This window comes from Astyanax mexicanus, chromosome 5 (assembly GCF_023375975.1).
Source record: "Astyanax mexicanus isolate ESR-SI-001 chromosome 5, AstMex3_surface, whole genome shotgun sequence".
Taxonomy (NCBI): Eukaryota; Metazoa; Chordata; class Actinopteri; order Characiformes; family Acestrorhamphidae; genus Astyanax; species Astyanax mexicanus.
In genome coordinates, this window is record NC_064412.1 from 6138109 (window position 1) to 6157228 (window position 19120).

The following is a 19120-nucleotide window of genomic DNA, read 5'->3' on the forward strand; positions in this document are numbered from 1 at the left end:
TGTAATTTAACTATGCATAACCATAACCAGTCATATTTAGACTATGCTTGAAGTGCAAACAGAGACAGAACATGTTTTTAATACAGTACAGAGTTAAGGGATTAGTACAACTGTCTATGAAACAGTAACGTGTAGGATTCACTTACAGTATTTATATATGGTTTGTGTCTTGTTGGTCACTCTGTTACCGTTTATTGTTTCCACTGGAGCCAAAATGCAGCCAGACATACAACTTAGAAGTAGCAGAAGCATCTTCTATACAAATGCCTGAATTTTCCTCTTCTGCTGAGAGCTGCTCTCACTGCTCAGCCATCATACTCTATCGCTATCGCTACTGGGTTGCCAGATCCCTCTTAAAAAGTCCACACTTAACTGTTTTTTTTGCCCCGCAAGACAGGTTTAAGCCTGACGAGAAATATCGTCCATTTTAATCTCGCGAGATCTCGTGCCACGAGATCTCGATACACCACTAATCCTAACAACTTTTCTTTTAGAGCTGTAAATTGTGTCCATTCACTACATTTTAATGCGCCTCATCTATAGTACTGTGCTACACATGCTATTAAGGATGAGCATTGAGATTTTTTAGCGTAATGCTTGCTCTACCATTTGAGAATATTATCTTTTAGTTTTGTGATTTTCTATCTACATAAATGTAAAGTGTTTTTATTGCTAATTTGCCAATATATGTATCATATCTTTTGGTCTATAAGGCGCACCATATTATAAGGCAGCACTATCAATGAACATCTATTTTCTGGTCTATTTCAGAAAATATGAAGATTATAAAGACTATAAAGAATTTAAATATGTTTAACAGCGCAGTTAGCAGCAGCACTAGCCATGGTTAGCAGCAGCACTAGCCGTGGTTAGCAGCAGCACTAGCTGTGGTTAGCAGTGCTTAGCGCTAGTAGTTCCGCCAGACAGCACTACACTAAGGAACCCTGAGTGTTCTGGTAAGCCATGGCGCTATTATCTAGTGGGTCTTTCCACATAGCTTGTTTTAATACTGTACTGAACAGCATAACAGCTAGTGCTAATGCTAATGCTGCTGCACCCAGCCTTAGTGCTTGTTCACAGGCTTTCTCGGTCACATGACATCGCGTTAAGAAGCTCCTCTGTTTCCACTCACTGTTGGGTTTATGTGGATCTCTGTGGAAACGTGTGCTCAAAGTGTAATTACAGTGCGCGGTAGTGGACAAATAGCTATTTTATTAAACGTGAGGTGATGAAACTCAGAGACGTGCGTCAGGACGGGACTAAAATTACCGGAGGACCACAGAGTTTAGCGAAAAACAGACAGTAGGTAGTTCGGCCTGTAATTTTCTTAAAGGACGTCTGAGAAAAACACATACATGGTCGTTCCGGATGGGAATAAAATAACAGAGGACTCCCCCCATAAAAGAGAACATTACCCTAATCCCAACTAATCCCATCCGGATAGGTCTTAATGCTAAACATGCATTTCTGGACAAGCTGAGAGATCTAAAACTGCCATAAAAAAGTGATTAAATCATGTAAACTGAGGCTAAAAAGGCAAAGAGCAGGAGCTGTGGAGGAAGCTGATAAAAACCCAGCTCAGGAACTCTCCGGATAAATGGCGCACTCCAGCATTGAAAGGCTGAACTCTGCCGCCCTTTCATCTAAATTCAATTACTTCCGAGTGTAATAAGACTGTAATCCTGCAGTGCTGATGTTGACTCATAATTGGATCTATACTGTGTTCATTCAGCTTTACTTCTTCTCTGATTTATTTCGCTGAAGAATGCACACAAAGGCAGTGGCAGAACCTCAGATTTGATATAAAATGAGAGAAATAAGAGTTTGAATTAGTTTTTTAATGTTCCTACTTAGACTGGTTACGTTTTCTTTCTTTTCTTTTACTTCTGATAAATTTCACATCAGTAGACCGTCATTGGGAATAACACAGTGAACCTATTAATTAATAATACAATAACTGTACTACATAGTGGGGTAGTGTGTGTGTGTTTATGTGTGTGTGTGTGTGTGTGTGTGTGTGTGTTGAGGTGAGCAGGAGAAGCAGACTTGCTCCCTGCGCCCTCTAGCTTCATATTTCCTTGTTAAACCCCTGCATTGCAGCAGTACTTGCAGAAGCAGAGAGAGAGAGAGAGGGGGAGAGAGAGAGAGAGAGAGAGAGGGAGAGAGAGAGAGAGCAGTCTTTATCTGTCCTCCCCACACTCACACTCACACAGAGAGAGAATGAACTGCGCTCCACGTAACACCCACTAGAAGCTTAGGACACAAATGGCCTTCACCACAGCAAATTTCCCTATATCCCCTTTAACCTCTGTGTTTTCTCTGTCTGGCTCTTTAGTTGCATTTTGTTTTACATGCAGTCAAACAGCAGCAGGATTCAGAGGACGCTCTACCCTGTGTCCATATTAAAAATTAAAGCAAAGTTGAGAAGATTGCTCACGCAAGAAGATAAAAGTGGCTGTGTGTGTGTGTGTGTGTGTACTGTTTTGTTAACATGACGTGCAAGAATATTTGCATCCTCATGATTTCCTTTACATATTTTACATATGCACCAGACTTTCAAATCTTCAGTAAAAAGTCCTACACTTGGACATTAATTGGAACCAATTAATCAAATTTTAGGGATGCACCGATGTGGGAATTCTGAGCCGATGCTAAAATCCGATATTACAGGTGTATATATCAAACAATAAAAAGATTTTTATCTTTTAATTACTCTAATCTTGAGGAAGATTGACTATAATAGCAGAAGACCTATTTCACATATTTCAGCCAAGAACAGAAAGCTGAGGCTGCCAATTTGTAATTGACAGGTTAATAAAACAATAGTATTGAATAAATAAAACGGGACCACTTTAAAATAAGACTACCTTTATAAAGGGTTTATAAATGGTTTATAAGTAGTTTATTAATGGTTACTAATTAGGTTGTAAATGCCTTAAAAGTCATTAACAATCAGTTATAACACATCATTAAAAAGGACAACACTATAGATGGCTGTAGGTTCACTATTTGACAAAAACAGGTCATTGTTGCCCTTTTTACACATGTGTTATAACTGATTATTAATTATTTTTAAGGCATTAACAACCTAATTAGTAACCTTTAATAAACTAATTGTAAACCATTTATAAATCCTTTATAAAGGTAGTCTTATTTTAAAGTGGTACCATTAAAACTAATAAAATAACATGAAAAAAATCTTAAATGAATGTATTTTAAAGTAGTCCTACCAGCTTCACTTGGTCCTTTTCCAGCATACAACAAATACTTTACCAAGTATAAACATATATAATTCTGAGATCATTGCCCTACCAAATGAATTCATCATTTGTCTTATTAAACCAGACACAGCTTGTCTTGATTACTGGCATCTCTGCTGCTGAATGCATAAATTACATCATAACATATAAATAGAAGTCTACGAAGCAATTTCTAAGGTTCTTGTGCACCAAACTTGGAACAGTGATGAATCCTCGCCAAAAGTGACCAATATTCCTAAATTTCTCCAAGAATGCAGTTTCATGTAGCAGTAAAAGAAAAAGGTTTCTACTCCTAACGTGTGTTAGGAGTAGAAAAAAGGAAAATATGCTACTTTTTGAGAACAGAGATTACAGTTGCTGTAATAGAATAGTGTACATTCAGTAGGGGTACAGGGGACCTCTTATAAGAAATCAACACAACTGAAAGAAAAAAAATAGCAATAAAAATCAAGGGCCTGCTTTTAGTGAGGAGAAAAGCTGATTGCTTTTAAAAACATTTTTGGGAACTTTACTTGGAATCAGAATAAGGGGAAAATGTGATTTCTGTGATGTGATGTGAAACTGTAGATTTCCTGGCAGTTTCAGCCTGGCAGTCTCTAAAATGTACTTAAAACAGTATAATAAAGAATAAACATCCAGTTACTCTTGATCAGTAAGGTTAAACAATGCTACTGTAACCTTGAGGAGGATTGACTATAACAGCAGCAGGTATAGGGTCACCGAAACTGGAGATTTAAAGACTGGAGAAATGTAGTCTGGATGTTTCTCTACAACAGCATGAATCAGATTTACCCACAATGCTTTGTATTAACAGTCCAGGCTAGGCCTGTCGCAATAATTAAGTTATCGACTTATCCTACAATAATTTTATAACACACACACACACACACGCCGAACGTATTTGAGTGTGACAGTTACATTAAAAAATACACTTATATCAAGAGCTATGGCTGAGCCATCTGTGTCTTTGATCATATGAACACATGTGTTTTTGAGCTAATGTGTGTTTTACAGCATATGCATATATGATCAGAAAAAAAATCTGCAAGTGCCTTTGCATTATATCTAGAGTTTAAAAAAATAATTCATGTAAATGTTACTTTCATCTACTTGTTGTTACTTTATATTTTTTTTATAAAGGTCTGTTTAATATTTAGTGCAGTTTTTTTCAGAACCCATTTATTTAGGATAATAAAATATTTTTATATTGGAAGCCCAATGTCTGTTCTAAATAATAAAAAGTAAGTTTCACTGTAAAATGGTGTAATAGTATTATGCTAGTATATTATTACTGTGGCACACAGTCTTAAAGCTCCTTTGGGAGCCCAGAAGCAGGAAAAAAGTATTTTATATAGTGACAATTAAAATGACAATATTATCGTTTATCGCAATAATTTCTTGGACAATATATCAGCCTGAAAATGTTGTTATCGTGACAGGCCTAGTCCAGGCTAGTGGAGGTGGTAAACTGGTGTGTAGAATGATTTATTGGCACACTTTGTGTCTGTTAATACCAATCAGCCTTCATTTGAGTACCACAGACAATTTAGTCATTGTTGCTGACCCTATGCATCCCTTCATGACCACAGTGTACCATATTTGGATTGAACGGAATAAGATAAAACTGAAGATCTGCTGGAATTGTATGATTAAAGCATGTCAGCATAAAACAAAATCACACAGAAATGTTTCCAGTTTAATCTTCCATCTCGTGGAATCCATTCCACAGAAAACTGTGGCTGCTAAGAGCTGAAACAGGCCAAACCCTGAAAAAATGTAATTCTTGGTAAGTGTATGTTTGAGATTGTGTGTATTTAATAGGATGTGTGTCTCTCTCTCTGTGTGTGTGTGTGTGTGTGTGTGTGTGTGTGTGTGTGTGTGTGTGTGTGTGTTTGAGACTGGGCGACTTCCAATTATTAATAATTTAGTGACTTCTCTGTTTCTGGCTGCCTGCACCGTGACTCTGCACTGTAGCCTTCTAATGAGAGTTCTCCCTCATCAGCCTCTGAATGTGGCCGGTCGATATAATGCACTATAAATCACTACTAAACAACTTATCGTCTGGTACCGGTTGGTACAGTACTGCAGAAATATGGTGTTATTAAAGAGGGCATATTTTACCTCTTTTTACACAAGTTAAAACAGTTCTACAGTCCATACAAAACAAGTTCTTTACAGTAAATCACTCTCACATAAAGAGCTATATCTCACCAGCTCTATTCTTACCAGTTTCAGTACCTTTCAAAATGAGCCATTTAAGGGCTCTGTCACTTTTATGCAAATAGGAGGCTGTTGCTGGCCGCATGATGTATATGCTGAGCATTTACCACACGTTAGTTTTAGCTTGTGCTAAATGGCAAAAAAACTGTGATAGAAGCACAAAACTCATTATTTGAAAGTACCTACATCTCCTTCATCTGCTGACTTGACAGTAGGTACAGATCCGTCCCTCAGACGAAGTCTGCTGGCTAATCCTGTGCTGTGTACTGTCTGAGGTTCTCAACAAGCAGACCAAAATGGTTTTTTTTTTTCTTTTTCAAGTCAGTCTAGTGGGTGGGGCTCTGGTGGGGGTTGACGGGAGAGGGGTGGATATATATATATATATATATATATATATATACATATATATATATATATATATATATATATATGTATATATATATACATATAGGTGAAACATTACTTAACTAGTTAACAATGCGCATTACTGTCTTACTGTCTTAAGTATTAATATATTACCAGAGTAGGCAATGTTTTACAATAAGGCTACATCAAGTGCAGTATTTTAATATAGTATAAACACAGTATTTATACAGTAATAAACATTGTTAAATGATAAAAAAAGTAATGCCTCAACAGATTATTAAACATAATGTCTATATATAATATTGTGTCAGTTAATAATTCATTGAGACATTCTGCCATAAAAACTGTTAATATACAAAAACAATGTTTATTACTCTTGTAAATACTTTTAATTAATGTACCAATGTTGTAATTTGTAACCGATGTTTAATGTTTGTATTTCAGTCAAGTTAAGCTATTTTAATACAGTACTTTTTTTTAAATAAAGAACAGGTTTTTATATTATACAAATTACAGATCTGAACTTTTTTGGACCTGAAAGGTTTAAAGTGCTGGTGTGTGTGTCACGTCTTAGCCCTGTCTCATGTCTCTGTGTGTCTTCCCCACGTGACCTGTGCCTCTCTGTGTCTCCTGTCAGTAGATTTCCACCATGTGTTTCTCATTTGTAGCTCCGCCCCTTCCCCAGGTGTTTCCAATTCTAGTGTGTTTTATGTTACTATAAATAGCCCTCCTCTGCCACCTTGTCCTCCGTCGGTCTTTGCACCTTCTCATGTCGTTTTGTCTCTCAGCGTTTCTCTGTGTTTTCATATCCCGTTTCCTAGTTCAGTGTTTATCTCGTTTTACTTCTAGCTCCTTGTTTATTTTGCTTCTTTTCTCCCTTGCCCAGTTTAGTTAATCCTGTCTTGTTTTAGTTCCTTGTTTGTTAGTATTTGGTTTATTTTATTATTTGGTTATCCTTGTTCTGTTTAGTTATTTTAGTCTTGTTTCAGTTACTCGTTTGTTTCTTTAGTCTCCCTGTTTTGTTATCGTTAACCCCTTATTTGTTTTGGTTATTGGTTATTTGTGTATCTTTGTTTCATGTTACTTGTTCCTTGTTTTCTTGTTATTTATTTATTAAATTATTATTTATTTTCACCCTACCTGCACTTGTGTCCGCCTCCTCGTCTCCCTGCCTGGGTCACCCGTGACAGTGTGCTGACAACACAGAAATTTCTGAGGTAGCACTTTTATGATTTTGTGCTTAATATGTTTATATTTAATAACTTGAGTTATACTGGGAATTGACAGATTGTTAAAATAGTTTTTAAAGGCAGTATGTGTCCATAAACTTTAAATACTCACATAATTACAGCTTTTGAATGCAGTAGAAAGCCTGCTGGACCTTTTTGGTTTTGGTGAGATAAAGTTCTGAACACTTTTTTCAGGGAACGTTGAGTTCCTGTCAGCAGCCGCTCGCTCTGACAGCTCACTGCAGTTTAACTGTAGAGAAAGTTTTACTAAACTGGGTCTGAACACTGTGAGATGATTAGGCCTGAAGCAGAAGACTCACTCCCTGAAGAGTCCTGCAAAAAAACAAGTGAAATGAGTGGAATATAATCGGCTTTGTGAGAGCGGTGAGACCGAGGTGAGATAGCGGTGAGACGCCGGTGAGACGACAGGATTCTTTGTTTTGTTTTGTGAATTTATTTTTCATTTCTCCATTTTTTGGCAGGTGTGGCCATTTATATAAGATCCTAAAAATATCACTGACAGCAGCACACATGCTTCACAGCTGCTTCACACTATCCACCAAACAACATGCTATTTATTTACAGAATCATTTACAAATGTTAAATTATTACAAATTGTTCCTTTTAAGTAATAAAGTATAACATTACATTGTATTTTTGCTAAAATTAATATATGTTTTAAAATAAATCACATAAAAACTCAAAAGTTGGCATTGTGCTTAAATGTTGAAAAAAAAAAAAACATTTAGAAATGCACAGCTGTGAGAACACATTTAGGACAGATGGTCATAGAAGAGCACAATCAGGGAAACCCAGTAAAAAACAACACAGAAGAACATAGAAAAGTACAGATCTCAGCTAGAACACAGAAGAATGGAGTTAGAAAACAGGTAGAACACAGATGAAAGACCACCTTTAGAACACAGTTAGATCAGTTACTAGAACACAGTCAAAGAACCCAGTTAGAATATCACAGTAAGAAGAATACTGTTAGAACACAGCTAAAAGAATAAGAAGGACATAGTTAGAAGAGCACAGTTAAATGACATTGTTAGAAGAGAGCACAACCATACTAGTAGACTAGCACAGTAAAAGGAGCACAGCTAGTACAGCACAGTTAGAACAGCACAGTTAGAAGAGAACAGTCAAAACAGCACAGTTAGAAGAGAACAGGTAAAACAGCACAGTTAAAACAGCACATTTAAAACAGCACAGTTAGAACAGCACAGTTAGAACAGCACAGTTAGAACAGCGCAGTTAGAACAGTACAGTTAGAAGACCACAGTTATAAGATCAGAGTTAGAACAGCAAAGTTAGAACAGCACAGTTAAAACAGCACAGTTAGAACAGCACAGTTAATACACCACAGTTAGAAGAGAACAGGTAAAACAGCACAGTTAAAACAGCACAGTTCAAACAGCACAGTTAGAACAGCACAGTTAGAACAGTACAGTTAGAAGACCACAGTTAGAAGATCAGAGTTAGAACAGCAAAGTTTGAACAGCACAGTTAAAACAGCACAGTTAGAACAGCACAGTTAAAACAGCACAGTTAGAACAGCACAGTTAGAACAGTACAGTTAGAACAGTGCAGTTAGAACAGCACAGTTAAAACAGCACAGTTAAAACAGCACAGTTAGAAGACCACAGTTAGAAGATCAGAGTTAGAACAGCAAAGTTAGAACAGCAAAGTTAGAACAGCACAGTTAAAACAGCACAGTTAGAACAGCACAGTTAAAACAGCACAGTTAGAAGACCACAGTTAGAAGATCAGAGTTTGAACAGCACAGTTAGAACAGCACAGTTAAAACAGCACAGTTAGAACAGCACAGTTAAAACAGCACAGTTACAACAGTACAGTTAGAACAGCACAGTTAAAACAGCACAGTTAGAACAGTACAGTTAGAAGACCACAGTTAGAAGATCAGAGTTAGAACAGCAAAGTTAGAACAGCAAAGTTAGAACAGCACAGTTAAAACAGCACAGTTAGAAGACCACAGTTAGAAGATCAGAGTTTGAACAGCAAAGTTAGAACAGCACAGTTAAAACAGCACAGTTAGAACAGCACAGTTAAAACAGCACAGTTAGAACAGCACAGTTAAAACAGCACAGTTAGAACAGTACAGTTAGAAGACCAGAGTCAGAAGACCAGAGTTAGAACAGCAAAGTTAGAACTGCACACAACGTACAGCTGCCATTCTGATTTCCTGATCACAGATAGTTTGTTATGTAGATCAGTGTAGTTTAGCACAGCTGAATGTGATTAATACTGAGTTATAAACTAAACCTCAGCGCTGTTTTACCATGCTGAGCTTACTGGGTTGTGTAAGACCCTTACTGCCCCCTCATATGTCATAAATGGGACAGAGAAATGTCATCAAGTCAGTTAATCTATAAATATGATTTGTTGTCTTTGTATTTTATTATCGACACGGTTAGATATTTGTTGCAGCTGTAAATGAAGTCTGTATTTTTGTGCAGTAGTTCACCTAAACAGTCTGCTCTTCTGGAGTTCAGTAAATACATCTTCAAATATTGACTTTATTTAACCTAAACATCTGTTTAATTACAGCACTTTTGGAACATTTATTTTAAATTTCACATTTGTCTGATACTTTTTAACTAGTTATCGAAATCAAAACATCTGGTTGCTAATATTTTTTAAAGAAATCAAATCTAAACATTTGTTTAATGTTATTTCTAAAGCAATAACTTAAATCTAAACATATGAATAATGATTTTTATAGCATTCATTTAAATCAAGACTGTCAGATGTTGCTACTTTTATAAAATACATTCTCAACATCTGCCTCATGATATTATTTAATATCTGTTTATTGACAGTGTTTTTTGAAGCAATTATAGAAATTCAAACATCTATTTGATTATGCTATCTTTTACAAAATAAAATCTAAACATCTCATGAGATTTTTAAAGTAATCTTTAAAATCTAAACATCTGTGGCAATATTTTTGAAGCAATTGTTTAAATGTCTGATGATGGTATTTTGTGTAGCCAACAATCAAATAAAACATTAGTCTGATGACAGTTTTGTTTAAATCAGCCAACCAAATCCAAAACCAATCATCTGTCTGAATATATTTTCTGAAGTAGTTATAAGATAAATATAGATATAAATAAAAATATATACATATACATGAATATATAAATACCAAAACTATACAAAGTGTTAAAGTAACCAGCTGTAGATATGAGGTAGTGCAGTAATATAGAATAAATTAAGTATAAGAGGTAGCAGGTATCAGCAGATACGATAAATACTAAAATATAAAGCTGTGCAAGTATTGTATTTAAGTTAAGTGTGAGTAGTGTAGTGTCCAGGAGTGTTAATGTACAGGATGCACCTTAAAGAGTCAATAGTGCCCAGGAGTGCAAGTGTATTGATCTTATCACAATGTATGATTGTGATATTAATATGCACCACTAATCCGATCTAATGTGATCTGACAGTTTGCTGTAAATTGCGGTAGCTATTAAGGAGGCTTCCCCCGACTGATCCAGAACTGAGCCAAATGGTGAAGTGTGGGGTAAATTTCAGCAGATCTCTCACTCTGCTGGAGCGTCACTCTCTCTGTGTGAAGCATTGCTCTCTCAGCACTCCCCAGCCTCGTCATAAATCCCATCAAGCATAGAGGGACATTCTGTTTTCTGAGGAATAAATCATCAGGGAATCAATGCAGGAATCTCTGGGCAGAGGGCCTGGGTGCTCCGGCCCTGCTCATGATTGGAAATGCGATTGTGTCGACGCATCACAGCCGAGGGACAAATGAGTTATCACCCCGAGAATGGAATAGGACTGATTACTGCGACCAGCGGGGTTCAAAACACACACACACACACAAACACTCACACGCTTTTTATGAGTAGATACAGATAAAATTAATCCACTCTTAAAAATAAAAGTGCTGCAGGGAGGCTCAGAGCACTCCAGCAGACTACAGCTCTGTCCCTGTGATCAGGCTGCTTCTGCATCAGCAGCCGGAGTCTGAGAGAGAGCACAACTGGCATTGCTAGCTCTGGAAGGGTACAGTAGATGGCGCTCTCACTTCTCACATCGTTCCTATAGTGTAAAGTTGGTCAGCACAGGCTTCTGTTAGCTGATGTATGAGAGCTGGGGATACGGCGCTTTCCTTAGAGTGTGCTGTCAGAAAAGAGGCGGAGTCTGACTTTACATGTAACAAAGGACGCATGTGCTAGTCTTTAGCTTCCTAGTGTTGGGGGCATTAATATGATTAAACTGATAGGGGTCTTCGAACTTGTGGAGAAAATGTATTAAATTTAGAAATAAATTATTTATTAGAATAAATTATAATTAAATAAATAATAATTATTAATAATTATTAAAAGTGCACATATTATTATTAGGATTGTGCCTGATTTTAAAGCTCAAACCTTTTTAAGTTCTAAAGAACCCCTTAATTACTACAACTAATATACAATTTCAGTAACACTTTTTTTTTATAAATGTCATGTCTATTAGGCCCTATAAACATATTCATAACACATTATAATACATTCATGAGGCATTATAAACATGGTTATACATACAGCTCTGGAAAAATGCATTTTTCTACATATTCATAGCCGTGTGTATAATGCCTTATAAATGCATTATAAGTGTGTTATACATATGTTTGTAACCTTTATAGAAAGTGTTACCAAAATTTCTTTATCAATTTACAGATGGCGCAAGACAATATTGATATTATATCATATTGATTACAGTACCAGTCAAAAGTTTGGACACAACTTTGTGAGAAATATTGAATTGATTATTCCCATTTCAAACAATGAATTCAATTCAACACTGTTTTGTTTTTTTTAAGATTAATACATTTAACTTTGTTCAAACCAAAGTACAGCTCTAGATGATGAGTTTGTTTGATTTTACCAAATTGAAAACCTCTGGAATATAATCAAGAGGAAGATGGATGATCACAAGCCATCAAACCACCAAACTGAACTGCTTGAATTTTTGCACCAGGAGTAAAGCAGCATAAAGTTATCCAAAAGCAGTGTGTAAGACTGGTGGAGGAGAACATGATGCCAAAATGCATGAAAACTGTGGTTAAAAACCAGGGTTATTCCACCAAATATTGATTTCTGAACTCTTAAAACTTTGTGAATATGAACTCGTTTTCTTTACATTGTTTTTTTGGTATTTCAGCCATTTCTCAATTTCTGCAAATAAATGCTCTAAATTACAATATTCTTATTTGGAATTTGGGAGAAATGTTGTCTGTAGTTTATAGAATTAAACAACATCATTTTACTTAAACATAAACCTATAAATAGCAAAATCAGAGAGACTGATTCAGAAGCTGAAGTGCTCTCTTAATTTTTTCCAGAGCTGTATGTATTTCTGACAACATGAGAATTTCAGATACTTTTTCTAATTTTCAGCATCCTACCTGATAATAAGACTCACTTCTCTGTTCCAGGTATATTTTTTCTTTATGGAACTGAAAGTGCTTCTTTTATGGCCTTTATTTTTAATGTCAAACAAAAAACAAGAAAGAGGAATATCAGAAATGTGTACACTGAGCACTAACTGATATAGGAATTCTACAATTCTGATATAAAGTGAACAGAATTAGCATTAATTCAGCTCTTTCACCATAAAGACAAATCATCTCCTCTATCTTAAATTTTATGTATGAGCTCATAAATAATGTTTATGCTCATGTAACTGTGTAAAGATAATGAGGGTGAGATGGAAAAAATGTTGTTTTAATTAGAAACTATTCCATATAGTTTCTCTACAAGATAATTGCTGCCTTTTAGATTCGATCATTAAATCATTGTGCTGATGGTCTCCCTACTCATCAGATCTACACACATTAATCCCATACTAAAATTAGAGTTTTGGGTTAATTAGATGGATGAGAGCTGCCAGAGTCATGCATTATAGTCTATATAGGGCAAACGTGGATGTAGGTTATATTATTGTAGTGACTTCAGTGCTCGAAAGATTTGATAATAATGAAACGATGAATTTAAACGACTCTGTCACTCGACATCTGACCAAACACCTGTTCATTAAGGTACGATTGATATGGAATCAATTCACAAATTTGATTCCTGATTTTCAGCCAACCTTTCCATGTGAGCCCTACATGAGTTAAAGATGTGCCTCCAATTGGAGCCTAACAACTGTAATGTGATAAGATGATGATGATGATGATGATGATGATGATAATTCTTTATTCAGCCAGTTTGTAACCACATAATACAAAAACACTACAAACATTGACAGCAAAATAATGACTGAAAAGGCACAGGCAGAAGCATTATGCTTATAATTATGCCTGTCCCACATAAATTAAGCTACCCTTCAAAATTCATACAATCTAAAAAACAATAATAATAATAATAATAATAATAATAATAATAATAATAATAATAATAATAACATAAAGAAAAAAAGAAAAAGAAAAAACAATTAACACTTGTAACCTTCAAAAATTGTCCTACATACCATTTTTTTTTTAAATAGAAAATGAACTGCACATTCATAAATTCATGTTAGCATCATTCCAAAGTTTAACTCCAACAAAAGATATACATTTTCTTTTAATCTCTTTTCTAGCTTTATGGAGAACAAATTTACCAACATCTCGCAATTCATATTTAGACTTCTGTTTTGAGAAAAACCTTTGTACACAAACAGGCAGTAAGTTAACTTTTGCTTTATACATTATTTGTAACATTTTATAATAAACCAAATCATACAATTTCATAACATGGGATTTCATAAACAATGTGTTAGTATGTTCATAGTAACCAACTTTATTACTAATACGTATGGCTCGTTTTTGTAAGAGGACTATAGTATTCACTGCTGTTTTATATGTAGTACAAAACACTTCCACACAATACATTATATGAAGAGCTTTATAATTTAATATATTTCTAGACTTATACAGGATTGATATTGATTTTGCGACCTTTTGCTCAATAATTTGCAAAAAAATAAAAAATTAAGAGATTTCTGAATCAGTTTCTCTGATTTTGCTGTTTATAGGTATAGAGAACTCTGCAAAGGTTTTAGGCACCTAAGCAAATTTCACTAATCAATTTATCTCAGCAATATGAGTGTTTTTACCTGAAAAAAGCACCACATATGATTTAAACAGTAAAACATAACTAGGAATTTTCATTTTTAACTATAAGTATGTTAAAAATCCTGTGAGCCAAACTGAAGAACAAAGTGTAGAGATTCCAGATTTCTCCTGGATGCTCCTCAGCCAGCATGTCTATATTAGGTTCAGTTCCGTCAGCAGCTCACCTGATTTACCACATTTACCAGTAATTTACCAAACCAGGTGTTGATTAATATGATGAGAACCAGAAATACAGAAACTCTATTAAACTCAGATGAGGAGGAGAGATTAGGAGATGTTTTAAGGAAAACAGGGCTGTAAAAAGCTGTAACTGCTTTTTGTAAAATTGCTGTTTGTATTTATTGTAATGCTGTAATGTGTTTTACTGAGCTAATAAACACTTACTGCACAGATAAGACACTTTTTCTTTACTGAAATTCCCACAGGTGCCTAAAACATTTGCACAATACTGTATGTTTGCGTAAAATAAACAAATTTCTCCCAAATTCCAAATAAAAATATATTCATTTAGAGCATTTATTTGCTAAAGTTCATATTCATAAAGTTTTAATAGTTCAGAAATCCATATTTGGTGGAATAACCCTGGTTTTTAATCACATCTTTAATGCATCTTATGTTATCTTGTGTCTTGGGGTCTGATTGGAGAATTGAATCGGAAGTGCCAGGCTCCATCTGGTGTAAGGTGATCCCAACAAGGTGGCACCATATGGCACCGTGCCAGGAGGGCACGCCATGTCTTTTCACCTTCTATCGCAACATGTTGTGCACTACACGGGGGAGGAGGGTTTCCCTCAGCCGAGGACAGGAGGAGTCTGGGAATGGTGTTAATCGAGTGCAGAAAGGGCAACTACACAGTTCAGGGTTTTTATTTTGTTTTACATGGAAATACGGCACAGGAGAAATCAGTGACATTTAACTAGGAGTGTAAATGCAGTCATGTAATACTGATGTGACTGATGTGAACTTAAATATTACATACTAGATTTTTTGTCCATGTTTTTCCTTATGTATAACCCCAAGGCCCAATCAAATTTCATTCCTTACTTCTACCACTTAAAGCTCCACTAGGTAGGATTGAGATTTTGTGCTCGTGGGCTCCCCCTACAGTTGCAGAGCGTAATAAATGTTTCAGGCGGATTAGTTTCTCTTTCTCGTTTTCTGGATTTCACAGACATATTCGGTCTCTTTCCAGCTTCTGCCAGAGTGTCTGTATGTTAGTTTGTAAAGAATGAACCAGTAGTCCTTGTAGAACTGTTAGAACTAAAGGTCGGAAAGTAGGTCGCAGTTCTCGCGAGCGTTGGTTGCGGCCGCCTCGGAAAACTTACAGAGTCTGGTTTGAGCTCAGAGGAGCTCCGGGACAGACACGAGAGCACCGCTATTCCTCCTATTACACCTCAATGCAGCGCTGCAGTGAGTTTCAAGCTGTAATTTTACTTCTTTAAAAAGATCAAAAATCAAGAAAATCCTACCTAGTGCTGCTTTAAGCTGGAGTTACACTTCACAACTTTCAAAGTGAGTGTATATATAGTGCGTGTAACAGGTGAAATCAATATCCAGGTGATTGACTTCCTGGTAGTGCTATGCGCAGTGTCATGTGATCGTGAACAGGAGTGATGTCAGTGTGTTGCGCATTCTGGGTATTGTAGTCTTGAGGCTGGAGATGGCAGGTAGAACTGAATGTAGGAGAAACAGGAGCGCCTCCGGCTGAAAAAGCCTAGTGAAGAATATTTAGTGCATGCGTATGAACTGCAATCATAAATAACTATACACACAGAGTGATCTATTTGAAGCGTTTTTTTCTTTTATTGTTGATTATTATTATGGCTTACAGCCAATAAAAACCCCAAAAATCAGTATCTCAGAAAATTAGAATATTATTAAAGACCGATTGGTATTTTTGGCAGTGTGGGCAATGTGCCAAATCCTGCTGGAAAATGAAATCTGCATCTCCATATAAGTTCTCAGCAGAGAGAAGCATGAAGTGCTGTAAGATTTTGTGGAAAAACAAAACTGCACTGACTTTAGACTTGATAATAAAACACAGTGGATCAACACCAGCAGATGACATGTCTCTCCAAACCATCACTGATCATCAGTAAATTTTACATTTTATTTGTAAATCAAGGGAGTAGAGTCTGGAGGAAGAGTGGAGAGACACACAGTCCAAGCTGCTTGAGGTCTAGTGTGAAGTTTCCACCAATCAGTGATGGTTTGGAGAGACATGTCATCTGCTGGTGTTGATCCACTGTGTTTTATTATCATGTCTAAAGTCAGTGCAGTTTTGTTTTCCTGCAAAATCTTAGCACTTCATGCTTCCCTCTGCTACCGACAACTTTTATGGAGATGTGGATTTCATTTTCCAGCAGGACTTGGCACACTGCCCACACTGCCTAAAGTACCCAACCCAGGATTTTTGAGTTTTCATTGGCTGTGAGTCATAATTATCAACAATAAAAGAAATAAACACTTAAAATAGATCTCTCTGTGTTTAATACGTCTATATAATATGAGTTTCACATTTTGAACTAAATTACTAAAAAATAATGTACTTTCTCAATGATATTCCATTTTTGTTGAGATTCACTCTTTCTCTCTCTCTCTTTGTCTGTCACTCTCTCTCTCTCTCTCTCTCTCTCTCTCTTTCTCTCTCTCTTTCTTATGCCTGATCAGTGCTGACATTAAAGCCCTTCTCCTGCATCATCAGTTCTCGGCTACGTTAAATCACTGGCCACTGCAGTCTGCATAGCAACACACTCGTCTGCACCATTCTGACCTAACGAATGACACAGTGAGAAAAACACACTCTCTCTTTTTCTCTCTCTTTCTCTTTCTCTTTTTCTCTCTTGACGTTTTGAAGGCTTTGATCTTCATGCTTTATGAAGCTTGATCTTTGCTCTGTTTTCTGTACAGGTGACCTTTTCAGGTCATCATAGTAAAAATCTGCAGACTCAGCAGCGCGCTGGACGTAATGCAACAGCAAACTTGCTCAGATGTCACAGCATTCGCAGGGGACGCGATGTTCCGGCATGTTCTACCGACTCATTTATCTAAAGCTATTCTAGTAAACCCTAATAAAGCATTCAGCTTTAAATGGCTTGTCACTGTTTGACAAGCAAGTCCACTTCAGCTGCTGCCAAGCCTTCCTCTTTCTCCATTAATAACCAACACATATCCTGAAATTAATCTTTTGGTCACTGTTTAGAACGTTTTTTGTTATACATGAATAGAGAAAATGAATCTGAATTGTGGTTGTCCTTATTATTCAGCTTTTTCTTGTATAGAAAAGGAATCAAATCAAATTAAAATCACATTTTTTGTCACATCACAGAATATGCACAGAATGCATAGATTTCAATTTAGATTCTGAATCAGTTTCTCTGATTTTGCTATTTATAGGTTTATGTTTGAGTAAAATGAACATTGTTGTTTTTATTCTATAAACTACAGACAACATTTCTCCCAAATTCCAAATAAAAATATTGTCATTTAGAGCATTAATTTGCAGAAAATGAGAAATGGCTGAAATAATAAAAAAAGAAAAATAGATGCAGAGCTTTCCGACCTCAAATAATGCAAGAAAACAAGTTCATATTCATAAAGTTTTAAGAGTTCAGAAATCAATATTTGGTGGAATAACCCTGGTTTTTAATCACATCTTTTATGCATCTTGGCATCATGTTCTCCTCCACCAGTCTTACACACTGCTTTTGGATAACTTTATGCTTTTACTCCTGGTCCAAAAAGGGTGCAAACCAAGCAGTTCAGTTTGGTTTGTTGGCTTGTGATCATCCATCTTCCTCTTGATTATATTCCAAAAGTTTTTAAGTGGTCTCTTATTTTTTTCCAGAGCTGTATATACAGTTAGCTTAAACAATATACATAATAACTTTAAACTATAGACATATGGTATTGCACTGTATATATATATATATATATATATATATATATATATACTACAATATTACTGAATATAAAGGAATGAAGTTACATTTATATAACACCTTTCTAGAAACCCAACAATTCATACTCAGCAGCCAATAGCACACAGCGTACTCTCAACCGGAAACAACTGTACACCTGGAGGACTGCATCGGGCACTACAGCATTTACCCAAGACAGAGTGTTAATGCATATCTGGGCACACAGTCATAAATACATTTACTCACACAAACTTACATACATACCACACACTTACACATACACCATATACATTTAGAGTGTCCAATTTACCTGATTTACCTACATGTGTTTAGACCGTGGGAGGAAACCAACGTAGACGCAGAATGAAAATGGACATTTCACCCAGATAGGGACTTGAACCCAAGACCCCAGTTCTAGGAGGCGAACGGGCTAACCACTAAGCCACTGTATATGGTTCCCAAAATTTACTTTAGTTCAATTTACAGCACTGCAGACTGAGAATAACTCCTGTTTAAGAGCAGATCAGAACATACTTTCTTTCTCCATTGTTTTTCTGTTACTTTTCCATGCCTGAGGCTTCTCTAAAACCCCATTTAGTTGATAAGAAGATGGAGGTAAACTGCACCACCTGGACACTTTTTTCCAGCATCTGCCCGAAGCCTGCTAATGTGATTTATTAAAACATGTAGGTAACAACATATGCTTCTCGGAATTTATGGAACATAGTGGATAGAGCCGTGTTATAATTATATAGTTTTTTTTTCAGTATAACTCTGAAAATCATGCAACATTCATGCTACTAACAGTGAAAAGAACATTAAAATTAAATTAAATTAAAACAGTTGTACTCTCCAGTCAGTCAATATTTATTTAATGCAGCATGTTATTGTCAAATGTGTGTTTTCAGAGATTTCAGGGGCCCATTAACGTACACATCAATCAATAAATCAATCAATGAATCAATCAATGTACCAATTAAC

The 19120-nt window shown here is 35.9% G+C and overlaps 1 protein-coding gene and 1 long non-coding RNA gene across 3 annotated transcripts in view; both read left to right on the forward strand.

The window, feature by feature from the left end:
* LOC103026829 (synaptotagmin-2) overlaps positions 1–19120 on the forward strand; it is a 94399-nt gene that overhangs the window by 19931 nt on the left and 55348 nt on the right. The window lies entirely within an intron of this gene.
* Positions 15288–19120, forward strand: part of LOC125802218 (uncharacterized) — a 59181-nt gene continuing 55348 nt past the window's right edge. The window contains exon 1 of the long non-coding RNA XR_007439235.1: positions 15288–15485. This is a non-coding gene — a long non-coding RNA (uncharacterized LOC125802218). The remainder of the gene's footprint in view (positions 15486–19120) is intronic.